We start from the raw sequence: 13,698 nt of genomic DNA, 5'->3' as shown, positions 1-13,698 counted from the left end.
AACTGGTTCATGAATGTCCTTCAGGAAAGAGAGCCTGCAACTCTATCCAGTCTGGTCTCTAATTAACACCAGTCCCACACTTTGCGGGTATATTTAGCGTATTCCACCTGGAGAAAAACTGCTAGGATCAGATTAGAGCTCATTGATTTACCCCGCCTGGTTTACTTTCCTTTGAAATCAATAGAAATTAAAATAAGGCAAAGTGTAAAACGATCTCATCAGTTTCCTACCAGGCAAGATAGATTAAACTTACTCTCATTTTGGTTGAATCTTAATGTCTTCAGGGCAACTAGGGATGAGCAATAAATGTTGTCTTGCCAGTGTTGTCTAAGTCCCAAGTATAAATAAAATATGTATCTTTCTTATTCCCTTTCTCTCATGCCACTTTTCCCATCATATTTCCTTTCCTTCATTTACTCTTTTCTCCTCTCTGCTTCTCGCTTACTTCCTACCTTTCACATTCTACGGTCTTTGTATTTTTCATATTCCCTCTTTCACCCACTCTCTTCATTCCCTGAAGAATTGCCCTTTATTCCTTCCCTCGCTCCTCTCTCTCATTCAATGGTATGTAGGCCTTCATAGCTAGGGGTTTTGGAGTATAGGAGCAGGGAGATCTTACTGCAGTTGTACAGGGCCTTGGTGAGGCCTCACCTGGAATATTGTGTTCAGTTTTGGTCTCCTAATTTGAGGAAGGTCGTTCTTGCTATTGAGGGAGTGCTGCGAAGATTCACCAGACTGATTCCCGGGATGGCAGGACTGACATATGAGAAGAGTTTGGATCGACTGAGCCTGTATTCACTGGAGTTTAGAAGGATGAGAGGGGATCTCAGAGAAACATATAAGATTCTGACGAGACTGGACAGGTTAGATTCAGGAAGAATGTTCCCGATTCTGGGGTAGTCCAGAACCAGGGGACACAGTCTAAGGATAAGGGGTAAGCCATTTAGGACTGAGATGAGGAGAAACTTCTTCACTCAGAGAGTTGTTAACCTGTGGAATTCCCCACTGCAGAGAGTTGTTGATGCCAGTTCAATGGATATATTCAAGAGGGAGTTAGATATGGCCCTTACAGCTAAAGGGATCAAGCGGTATGGAGAGAAAGCAGGAAAGGGGTACTGAGGTGAATGATCAGCCATGATCTTACTGAATGTTGGTGCAGGCTCGAAGGGCCGAATGGCCTACTCCTGCATCTATTTTCTATGTTTCTATGTTTCTATTCTGTCTATCTCTCTCATTCATTCCTCTCTCCTTGCCCTTCATTTCATCACTCACTCCACATTCTCTCATTCCTTCTCTCCTTACCTTGCATTCCATTTTAGTGTCCATTCAGTAGATGATAGTCATTTGAAGTTAGGAAGGCCCTGACTCCGGAATCATTGATAATGTTGGAGAACAGGAATAAGCAGAGGCATGAGTTCCTGCCTGAGCCTGTTTAGGAGGAGCTGAATTCCGAAATGTTTTCCACAATCCCTCAGATCCTTTATTCTCAATCTTTGCAGACCAGCTAACTTGCGATCCTTAGGATCTGCTGGTCACTGAGGTACTCCAGTATTTGAGTGAATAACTGTGCAATATCTTTTAGATCAATGTTATCAGAAATGCTGTTGTGGAAAACTGCAAGTGGTTCCTCTCATCCATCTTGCTAGTTTTCTGCTGCAGATTCATAATGTAACATGCTGAAGGTTTGTGCTTGTGGCAATAGTAGCAGTATTGCTTGCACTTTTCTCCTTTGCTGTAATTAATGTATTAGCCAAGTGAAGAGACACACTTCAGCCATTTCAGCTTGTGGATCACAGGACACCAATTGAAGATCATTGTTACTGATGGAGGAGGAAAAATATTTTTTTCCAAAGGATCAATGGACTAAGACTAATGACTTGGCATTTGCAGAGCAGTGGCATCGATATTAATCACATTTTTACGGATCAGTAGAAATATTACTGATAATGAATGTCAAGTACTCAGTGCTTGCCTGGAATTACCTTCATTAATAAGTACTGCATCACCTGAAAATGTGAAGGTAACTGCAGCAAAGAAAACTTCTGCCCAGGCTGTACTAGTAGAACCATGCACTCTTGCTCTCTACCATTTAAGCTACTTCCAAAAAAGTCATTTAAGTGTTTTCAGGCTTATCCATTTTCCACAATCTGAATAGCAACATTTCTTTACCAGTGCCTCACTTTTTAGCTTGGCTGTATGGAGATACATGTTATGTCACACCGTGTCTTGGTATAGCATTGGTCAAAACACTGCTATCCTATTAATACACTGATATTTTATAATGCCTAAATTATTTTTCTGCAAGTTTCTGCCAACTTTTTCTGGCTGGCACAGCAGTGCAATGTTTGTTCATGAGAACTGATAAACTCCATAACTGGTTTTTGCCTGACCATGACTGAAATCCTAGCTCATAATGTCCCTCCATAATCCAACCCCCACCCCCCTCAACCTCCCCGCAAAGCATCTTTATAATTGGTAAGCAAAGCCACAAGGCCCAAGAACCTTGAGAATCTTGAAATGATGATTCCAATATGCATTGTCAAAATAATGTCAAATATTTTTGGCATCCTGCATCAGCATAAATTTAATCGAGCATCGGTCATGAATTTAAACAATAACAGTTATTAGATGCCTGTTCAAAATTTGCTATTGAAAGAGTTAAAAAAGAATGGTCAGAAAATTGAAACAGTCAGCAGCAGTAAATAACTCGAAAGGAATGTTTTAAATAAAGAGACACAGAAGCCTTACATTCTGTGCACAAGGGATGCAAATGTTTTAGTTTCCAATATATTTATAGAACTTACAGGACAATTGCATTATAAATTAAAATAAAATGAGGGTTATCTGCAATAGCGAAAACTTCATACATGCTGGGACTGACTAAAACAGATGCTGATAACAGAATAACTATATTATTACTGCCTTGCCTCTGAGTCAGAAGGTTGTAGACTGAAGCCAGTGCCTTAGGTCCCTGCCAAGAATTCCATTCCCTAGCAAATGATTCCATCCCTCTCCCTGGTATCTGCCTGAGGCTGGACCAGGCTGTTTGCAATCTTGGTGTAATATTTGACCCTGAAATGAGCTTCCGACCACATATCCGTGCAATCATGTATGCATGCTTCGGGTTACTAACCACCAGGTGGCGCCACTGTCGGAGGTCATTGGGCTGTACATTTGTGTGTTCGGCCCAGGTGTAAAAGGCAAGCCATCATGTAATGTAATCACTTTGGGCCCGAATAAAGCAGAACCAGGTTTGTGTCTGTGTTAGTTTACAGTATTCAGTCTATTGAGTTATTACATATATAACATTTGGCGATGAGATAAATTAAGAACCTTTGCATGCAAAAATGAGCACAATTGGAATTCTGGAGAGATTCGTGGAGGGAGAGGACTGGGCAGATTTCGTAGCTCGCCTGGACCAGTACTTCGTGGTCAACAAAATGGAGGAACCTACTGACGCAGTTAGGCGCAGGACACTCTTCCTCACGGTTTGCCGTCCGAAAATCTATGGATTCATAAAGAATCTTCTCTCGCCTGCAAATCCAACGGACAAGGACTATGAGGAATTGTGTGCTCTGGTAAGTGACTATCTCAAACCAGAAGAAGGCATCATCATCTCACGATATCAATTCTACAAGCACGTTCGTTCTGAGGGCTAGGATGTGTCGGAATTCATTGCCGACCTAAGACGTCTAGCTGGACTGTGTAAGTTCGAAAACACATTGGGAGACAGGCTGCGGGACTTCTTTGTAATCAGCATCAACCACGAGGTGATCCTGCGTAAGCTACTGGCGGCGGAGATGTTGGATTTGATCAAGGCTATTACGATTGTCCAGGCATGCATGACGACGGACAAAAACTTAAAGCAGATATCATCGAAAAATCGGAACTCAGCAAGTACTGTAAACAAGACTGAATCGTCATTTGGCAGAGCTGCATATAACAGGACCCACTTGACTGCATATGCGAAACCTGTGGCTGCCCAAAGTCCACCAATGGGAACGAATTCACAGTGTTGGCATTGTGGGGACAATGATCGGCCTCATCAGTGTCGTTTAAACAGTACATTTGTAAAGGCTGTTCAAAACTGGGGCATCTCCAGCGCATGTGTCCGCAACTGATCAAGCGTGCTGCGACACACCACGTGGAAGATGATGACCAGTATAGCACGGATCCGGATATGCAATCCGAGATAACAGAGGAGGAAGTGTATGGACTGTATTCGTTCTTAATAAAGAGCCAACTGATAATGATTAATATGAAACTTAAGGTGTGCCGGTACCAATAGAATTGGACACGGGTGCGAGTCAATCAATAATGAGCCAGAGGACATTTGACAAGTTGTGGGATACTAAGGCTGTGAGGCCTAAGCTGAGTCCAGTCAATGCCAAGTTGCATATGTACAGTAAAGAACTCATAACAGTGATTGGCAGTGCAGTAGTCAAGGTGTCATATGATGGTGCGGTTCATGATTTACTATTATTTATTGTTCCAGGCATGGTCCAACGCTGTTTGGTAGGAATTGGCTGGAAAAAATCAAATGGAATTGGAACGATATCAAAGCGTTATCGTCGGAGGATGATACTCAATGTGCTCAAGTGCTGAGCAAGTTCCCCTCGCTGTTTGAACCAGGCATCGACAATTTCACGGGAGCCAAGGTGCAGATCCATGTGGACTCGAATACAAGACCCATCCATCATAAAGCTCGGGCGGTTCTGTACATGGTGAGGGAGAAGGTCAAAATCGAACTGGACAGACTCCAGCATGAAGGGGTCAAATCACCAGCCGAATTTAACCAATGGGCCAGCCCCATTGTTCTTGTGTTGAAGAGTGATGGCACTGTCAGGATTTGTGGAGACTACAAGGTTACGATCAACTGAGTTTCGAAACAGGATCAATACCCATTACCGAAGGCTGACGACCTGTTTGCAACACTAGCCGGGAGAAAGTCGTTCACTAAACTGGTTCTGACGTCGGCCTACATGACACAGGAGCTGGTCAAGATGTCGAAGAAACTTATGTGCATCGACACTCATAAAGGACTGTTTATCTACAACAGGCGTCCTTTCGGAATTTGCTGGGCTGCAACCATATTTCAGAGGAACATGGAGAATCTACTGAAGTCCATCCCTAGAACCGTCATGCTCCAAGATGATATCCTGGTCACAGGTCGTGACACTGCCGAACATCTGAACAACCTGGAAGAGGTTCTACATCGTCTGGACAAAGTCGGACTCAGACTGAAACGTTCGAAGTGCGTCTTCATGGCACTGGAAGTCGAATTCCTGGGAAGGAAAATTGCTGCTGATGGCATCAGGCCTACAGACTCGAAAACCAAGGCCATCAAAAATGCACCTAAGCCTCAGAATGTGACATAACTGCGTTCATTCCTTGGTCGACTCAATTACTTCAGTAATTTCCTGCCTAGAGTGAGCACTTCATTAGAGCCACTTCACATGCTGCGAAGAAAAGGCGACAACTGGGTTTGCGGTCCATTTCAAGATAGAGCTTTTGAGAAAGCTACTAATCTGCTTTGCTCTAACAAGCTGCTGGTACATTATGATCCATGTAAGTGTCTAGTATTGGCCTATGATGCTTCATCATATGGAGTTGGTTACGTGCTCCAACAAGCTAATGAGTCGGGTAAACTACAACCTGTTGCGTAAGCTTCTAAAAGTTTGTCAAAGGCGGAAAGAGCCTACAGCATGGTAGAAAAAGAAGCATTAGCCTGTGTGTATGGGGTTAAAAAGATGCAGCGGTACCTGTTTGGTCTTCGGTTTGAACTGGAACAGATCACAAGCCACTTATTTCATTGTTTTCGGAAAACAAAGGTATCAATACCAAAGCATCGTTCCACATCCAGAGGTGGGCGCTGACATTATCTGCCTATGATTATGTCATGCATCATAGACCTGGCACCGAAAATTGTGCCAATGCACTGAGCCGTCTGCCGTTGCCTACACCGGCGGTGGAGGCACCACAACCTGTAGACCTACTGTTAGTTATGGATGCTTTTGAAAGTGAAGGGACCAATAATGGAATTAAAGGTTAGGGGGAGCGGGCGGGTAAGTGGAGCTGAGTCCACGGCCAGATCAGCCATGATCTTGTTGAATGGCGGAGCAGGCTCGAGGGGCTAGATGGCCTACTCCTGTTCCTAATTCTTATGTTCTTATGGGACCCCTGTCACCGCTCAACAAGTTAAGTCCTGGACCAGCCAGGACCCGATATTATCAGTTATGAAACATTGTGTCCTTAGTGGTGATTGGTCTGCCATACCCAAGCAAATGGGCGATGAGACCAAACCTTACAACCGTCGCAAAGACGAACTATCTATTCAGTCAGATTGTTTACTGTGGGGTAATCGTGTTGTTATGCCTAAGAAAGGCAGAGAGAAATTTGTACATGATCTACATAGCACTCATCCCGGTATTGTCATGATGAAAGCCATTGCCAGGTCTCATGTATGGTGGCCTAGAATTGACTCTGATCTGGAATCATGTGTGCATCAGTGCAACACTTGCATGCAGCTAAATAAACACCAGCAGAATCGCCACTGAGTCTATGGTCGTGGCTTTAATGTCCTTACACACTACTATAACTTCACACGAGGCACATTCTGCAGACAAGGTCACTCTGTGACCTGAACCTTTATTCACAGGACCAAGAAGTGATGACCCTGTGTGGGACCTCCCTTTATATACCTGGATGACCAGGTGAGGAGTGTCTCCCACAAGTTCACCCCCTGTGGTCAAGGTTTGCATTTCTTAGGTGTATACAATATGCAGTGTTATTATGAAGGTTACAGTTACATGAAGGTTACATACATGACATCACCTCCCGCCCAACATCTTATGGGGTCAAAGATGAAGTCTTTCAGGCGGTCGACCCTCTCTCGTGGAGCGCCGTGGTTGGGGCTCTGGCTGTTGAGCCTTGGCATGCGTCTCTGTCACCTGTGGTAATTCCGGCTTGTCCTGCCTGGCCGCAGGGACTGTGCATGCTGCTGAATGTTCTTGTTGCTTGTTCACTGGCGGTGTGGGCACCATCTCATGATCTTCCTCAGGTTCCTCAGTGTCCATGCTGAACCTTTTTTTTAACTTGGTCCAGATGCTTGCGGCATATCTGCCCATTGTTAAGTCTGACCACTATGACCCGATTCCCCTCTTTGCCAATTACAGTACCCTCAAGCCACTTGGGCCCCAAAGCATGATTAATAACAAATACAAGGTAATCGATTTCTATACATCTCCCCTTTGAGTTACGGTCATGGCACTCATTTTGGGACTGGCGCTTGACCTCAACAATGTCTGACAGGACAGGATGAATGAGGGACAGCCGAGTTTTAAGTGTACGTTTCATGAGTACGTTTCATGAGTAGTTCTGCGGGCTGGACTCCCGTGAGCGAATGCGGTCGGGACCTATAGGCCAGCAGGAGGCGCGATAAGCGGCATTGAAGGGAGGGTCCTTGAATCCGGAGCATGCCCTGTTTTATGATTTGGACCGCACATTCCACCTGACCATTGGAAGCCGGTTGAATGGTGTTGTCCTGACATATTTGATGCCATTACCCGACATGAACACCCGGAAATCATAGCAAGTGAAACACGGGCCGTTGTCGCTAACCAAGATGTCTGGCAAGCCGTGGGTTGCAAAGACCGCACGCAGACTCTCCACAGTGGTGGATGTCGTGCTCGAATTCAATATGATGCACTCGATCTATTTCGAGTACGCATCAACAATAATGAGGAACATTTTTCCCATGAACGGGCCCGCGTAGTCTACGTGAATACGTGACCATGGCCTGATGGGCCAGGGCCACGGGCTGAGTGGGGCCTCCCAGGGGGCTATGCCCAGCTGGACACACATCGTGTACCTGCGAACACAGTGTTCCAGGTCTGAGTCAATTCCCGGCCACCATACATGTGACCGGGCAATGGCCTTCATTAGCACGATGCCTGGGTGCTCGCTGTGGAGTTCCCTGATGAATGCTTCCCTTCCCTTCTGGGGCATGACTACCCGGCTGCCCCATAGTAGGCAGTCGGCTTGGATGGAGAGCTCATCCATCCGTCTGTGAAACGGTCTGACCTCCTCGGGACATGCTCTGTGTGCGGGCGGCCAATCCCCAGTCAGGACATATTTCTTAATCAAGGATAGGAGGGGGATCTCTGTTGGTCCAGATTTTGATCTGGCGGGCTGTGATGGGGGAGCCTGCACTGTCAAAGGCTTCAACGGCCATGACCATCTCAGCGCTTTGCTCCGCTGCCCCCTCAGTGGTGGCCAGTGGAAGCCTGCTGAGCGCGTCAGCGCAATTTTCGGTGTCTGGCCGGTGCCGTATGGTGTAGTCATACGCAGCCAGCGTGAGAGCCCATCGCTGTATGCGAGCTGACGCATTGGCATTGACAGCTTTGCTGTCTGACAACAGGGATATTAACGGCTTGTGGTCCATTTCTAACTTGAACCTTCTGCCAAAAAGGTACTGATGCATCTTTTTCACCCCGTAGACACATGCGAGTGCTTCCTTTTCAACCATCCCATATCCCCATTCTGCTTGGGACAGCCACCTGGAGGCATAAGCCACAGGTTGGAGTTGGCCCTCATCATTACTCTGCTGCAACACGCACCCAACCCCATAGGATGATGCATCACATGTCAAAACCAATTTCTTACAGGGGTTGTACAGAATCAACAGCTGATTAGAACAAAGCAGGTTCCGCGCCCGATTGAAAGCCCGTTCCTGACAGTACCCCCAAAACCAATCACAACCCTTACACAGGAACACATGTAGCGGTTCCAACAATGTGCTTAAGTTCGGCAGAAAGTTCCCGAAGTAGTTCAAGAGTCCAAGAAATGGACGCAAATTTGATGTCTTGCCGGACTTGGGCGCACGACGAATCGCCTCCGTTTTGGATTCGGTAGGCCAGATCCCGTCTGCGGCAACCCTCCTGCCCAAAAACCCGACCTCTGGGGCCAAAAACACACACTTGGACTTCTTTAGTTGCAGGCCTACCCAGTCCAGTTGGCGTAGCACCTCCTCCAGGTGTTCCTCAGTGTCTCGACCCGTGATAAGGATGTCGTCCTGAAATATGATTGTTCCAGGCTTTCCATGTTCCTTCAAGAGATAGCGGCCGCTGATCGAATGCCAAACGGACACCTGTTGTAGACAAACAGCCCCTTGTGCGTGGTGATGGTGGTCAGTAGCTTGGATTTTTTGGCCAGTTCCTGGGTCATGTAGGCTGAAGTGAGGTCCAACTTGGTGAACAGCTTGCCGCCTGCCAGCGTGGCAAAAAGATCTTCCGCTCTCAGAAGCAGGTATTGGTCTTGTAATGACACTTGGTTGATAGTGGCCTTGTAGTCGCCACAGTTCCTGACCGAGCCATCCGTTTTTAGGACAGGGACGATGGGGCTTGCCCAGTCTCTGAATTCAACGGGCGAAATTATGCCCTCTCTTAGCAACCTGTCCAACTCACTCTCAATTTTCTCCCGCATCACATACGGCACAGCTCTGGCTTTGTGGTGCACTGGTCTGACGTCTGGGGTGATGCGTATCACTACTTAGGTACCTTTGAAAGTCCCGACACCAGGTTGAAATAGTGACTCAAATTTCTGTAGGAACTGTGAGCATGAACTTTGCTCCACAGATGAAATGGCGTGCACATCCCCCCATTTCCAGTTCATCTCGGCTAGCCAGCTCCTCCCCAAAAGCGCAGGACCGTTTCCCGGGACAATCCAGAGTGGCAGCCAGTTCTCTGATCCATTATGTGTGACCACCAACATTGCACTGCCTAGCACTGGGATGATCTCTTTGGTGTACGTCCGTAGTTGCGTGTCAATGCGTTCTAGTTTGGGTCTGCTAGCTCTCAGTGGCCATAGTTTTTCGAATTGTTGGACACTCATAAGTGACTGGCTGGCCCTTGTGTCCAGCTCCATGCATACCGGGATGCCGTTTAATAGGACTTTCATCATCATAGGTGGCGTTTTGGTATATGAGCTGTGGATGTTTGCCACACGAACCTGCTGAACTTCAGCATCCATTGCTTTGTCCCAAGCATCAACCTGCCTTGCAGACCGCTCTTCTGGTTCATCTGCCTCATAATTAGCCTCACTGCGGGCTTCCTGCACATTCTGGCTAAATGTCCACTGAAGTTACAATTTCTACAGATAAATTGTTGAAACCTACAGGTTTTTGCAGCATGTCTGCCCCCGCACCTCCAGCTTGAGCTGAGATCGTTGTGAACAAAAGGGCTGTTACCAGGCATTCCTCTCTGATTGTCTCTTTGATTACTCTTGAGCACTCTGTTAATGGATGTCAATGGCCCCATCCCGGGACGCATTGTCCACCGTGATGGCCTGCCATTGTCTCTGTTGAGGAACCACTCTAGAGTCTGTTGCTGCCTGGGTGGTGTCGAATTGCCCTTGCCTGGGGTTCTGAGTTGCGTTTACAATGTTAACTCCCAATTCACTAAATATATTCAAAAAGGAGTTAAATGTAGTCCTTACTACTAGGGGGATTAAGGGGTATGGCGAGAAAGCAGGAATGGGGTACTGAAGTTGCATGTTCAGCCATGAACTCATTGAATGGTGGTGCAGGCTCGAAGGGCCGAATGGCCTACTCCTGCACCTATTTTCTATGTTTCTATGTTTCTATCCATCGCCACGTTGGAAGCAAAGTTGCGCGCGTATATTATCTTGGTTTCCTCCTCCCCCGCCATGAAGGTCTGAGCCATCAACGCCACCGCTTCCAAGGTCAAGTCCTTGGTCTCAATTAGCTTTATGAAAATCCCGACATGACCAATGCCCTCAATAAAGAAATCCCGTAACATCTCCCCCCTGCAGGCATCTGTGAACTTATAGAGGCTGGCCAAGCACCGAAGGTCCTCAACGAAGTCCGGTATGCTCTGTCCTTCCCGACGTCGGTGTGTATTGAATTGTTGTCGGGCCATGTATATACTGCTCGCCGGTTTGAGGTGCTCACCGATCAGTTTGCTGAGCTCTTCAAAGGTTTTGTCCGCCGGCTTCTCGTGTGCGAGCAGGTCTTTCATCAGCGCGTATGTCTTTGGTCCACAGCTGGTCAGTAGATGCACCCTTCGCTTGTCAGCCGCCGCATCTCCCAGCCAGTCCTTCGTGACAAAGCTCTGCTGGAGCCTCTCAACGAAATCGTCCCAGTCCTCACCAACACAGTACCGTTCCTCTGTGCTACCGGTGGCCATTCTCGTGAGTCGTTGATTCCCATTTCTCGTCGCCAAATGTAATGTCCTTACACACTACTATAACTTCACATGAGGCACATTCTGCAGACAAGGTCACTCTGTGACCTGAACCTTTATTCACAGGACCAAGAAGTGATGACCCTGCGTGGGACCTCCCTTTATATATCTGGATGACCAGGTGAGGAGTGTCTCCCACAAGTTCACCCCCTGTGGTCAAGGTGTGCATTTCTTAGGTGTATACAGTATGCAGTATTGTTATGAAGGTTACAGTTACATGAAGGTTACATGCATGACAGTGGCCATCTAAATCATGGTCCAGGATTCACATCGACTTTGCAGGTCCCTTCCTGGGAAAGATGTTTTTAGTTGTGGTGGATGCATATTCCAAGTGGATAGAGTGTATAATTTTGTCATCCAATACCTCCACAACTACATTGAGAGCCTTCGTGTCATGTTTGCTACGCATGGTCTGCCTGACATCATTGTAAGCGACAACTGATCTTGCTTCACCAGTACGGAGTTTCAAGAGTTCATGAAACTCAATGGTATCAAACATGTGAGGTCAGCACCATTCAAACCCACATCTAATGGTCAAGCAGATCGTGCTGTCCAAACCATCAAGCAGAGTATGAAACGTGTAACTCAAGGTTCACTGCAGACTCGCTTGTCATGCATATTGCTTTGTTGCAGGACAAGACCCCACATGCTTACCGGGGTCCCCCCTGCTGAACTATTGATGAAGAGAGGTCTCAAGACCAAGCTCTCTTTTGTCCACCCTGACTTGAACTATCATGTTGAATACAGATGTCAAAGTCAGCAGTGGTATCATGATCGCGCTGCTGTGTCACGTGACATTTCTGTTAACGATCCTGTGTATGTACTAAATTATGGTCAAGTTCCCAAGTGGATCGCCGGTACTGTAACGGCCAAGGAGGGTAACAGAGTGTTTATCATCAAGCTTAAAAATGGGTAAACATGCAGGAAACATGTTGATCAGATAAACCTGCGGCACACGGATGAACCGGAACAGTCTGAGGAAGACACAATCAGTGACCAACCAACCTACCCTCAGTCATCAGAGGACTCCGCTCTCATCAATGAATCTGGACTTTCAATCCCTGACATGGTCATTGCCACTCCCATCAGATCGGCTAACCAGCCCCCAGTCATAACAGACTCAGAATGCTCACCCAAGGCTGGAGTAGAACTGAGACAATCAACTTAGGAGCAGAAAGCTCCGGACCGTCACAATTTGTAAAAAGACTGTTACTAATATCTTAAAAGGGGATATTGTCATGTATGTATGCTTAAGGTGGACCGCCATGTGGACCGCCCCGACCTGTGTGAGAACACCACCACAGGTCGGGGCTATAAATAGATCTGGAGCGCCGGGCCCTGGAACATCGCGGGCCACCCCGACCTGTGTGAGAACACTATCGCAGGTCGGGGCTATAAATACAGCTGGAGCACCAGGCCCTGGAACACCATGGCGGAGATGCGGCGAATGTAGGTACGGGGCCCAGAAGAGTCGAGGGCCTGGGGCAGCACGGATCTGCCCACATTGCGATATGTGTGCGCACTAGTTCCATGCAGCAGAGCAGGTCTCCAGTCGTACTCGTTAATCCTTGCCACTGGATAAAGGCTTAGCTCTGTAAAGCCCGTGTGGTGGCTGATGTGCAATGATCACCACATGTTAAAAAAATTCACGCACAGGCATCTTCCACCCCCTCAACTGGAGTTCAGGACTGGAACATCGGGTCCTTCATTGAAACATCTGTGAACTCTCGTGGAAGCAAGTCATCCTCGTTCGAGGGACCGCCTATGATGATAATGACTAACCACCGGGTGGCGCCACTGTCGGAGGTCATTGGGCTGTACGCACGTGTGTGCGGCCCAGGTATAAAAGGCAAGCCATCATGTAACGTAATCACTTTGGGCCCTAATAAAGCAGAGCCAGGTTTGTACCTGTGTTAGTTTACAGTATTTAGTCTATCGAGTTATTACATACATAACACGTGCCATTACTAAGACCACCTATTTCCACCGTCGGAATTTTGGCCGACTTCATCTTACCTGAGCTCATCTGCTGCTCAATCCCTCATCCATGCCTTTATTAACTCTAGACGTGACTACCCCAATGTACTCCTGGCCACCCTCCTACGTTCTACCTCTGTAAACTTCAGATCATCCAAAACTCTGCTGCCTGTGTCCTAACTCACATAATTCACCCATCACCCTTGTGCTCGCTGACCTACATTGGGTCCCAGTTAAGCAACATCTCAATTTTTAAATTCTCATTCTTGTTTTCAAATCCCTTGATGGCCTTGCCCCACCCTATCACTGTGACCTTCTCCAGCCCCACAACCCTCCGAGATATCTGCGCTCCTTTAATTCTGGCTTCTTGAGCATCTCTAATTTCAATCGCTCAACCATTGGTGGCCATGCCTTCAGCTGCCAAGGCCCTAAACTCTGGAACTCCCTGCCTAAACCTCTC

The sequence above is a fragment of the Pristiophorus japonicus genome, chromosome 6 (assembly GCF_044704955.1).
Source record: "Pristiophorus japonicus isolate sPriJap1 chromosome 6, sPriJap1.hap1, whole genome shotgun sequence".
NCBI classification, from domain to species: Eukaryota; Metazoa; Chordata; class Chondrichthyes; family Pristiophoridae; genus Pristiophorus; species Pristiophorus japonicus.
Note: the sequence above shows the minus strand (reverse complement) of the source record.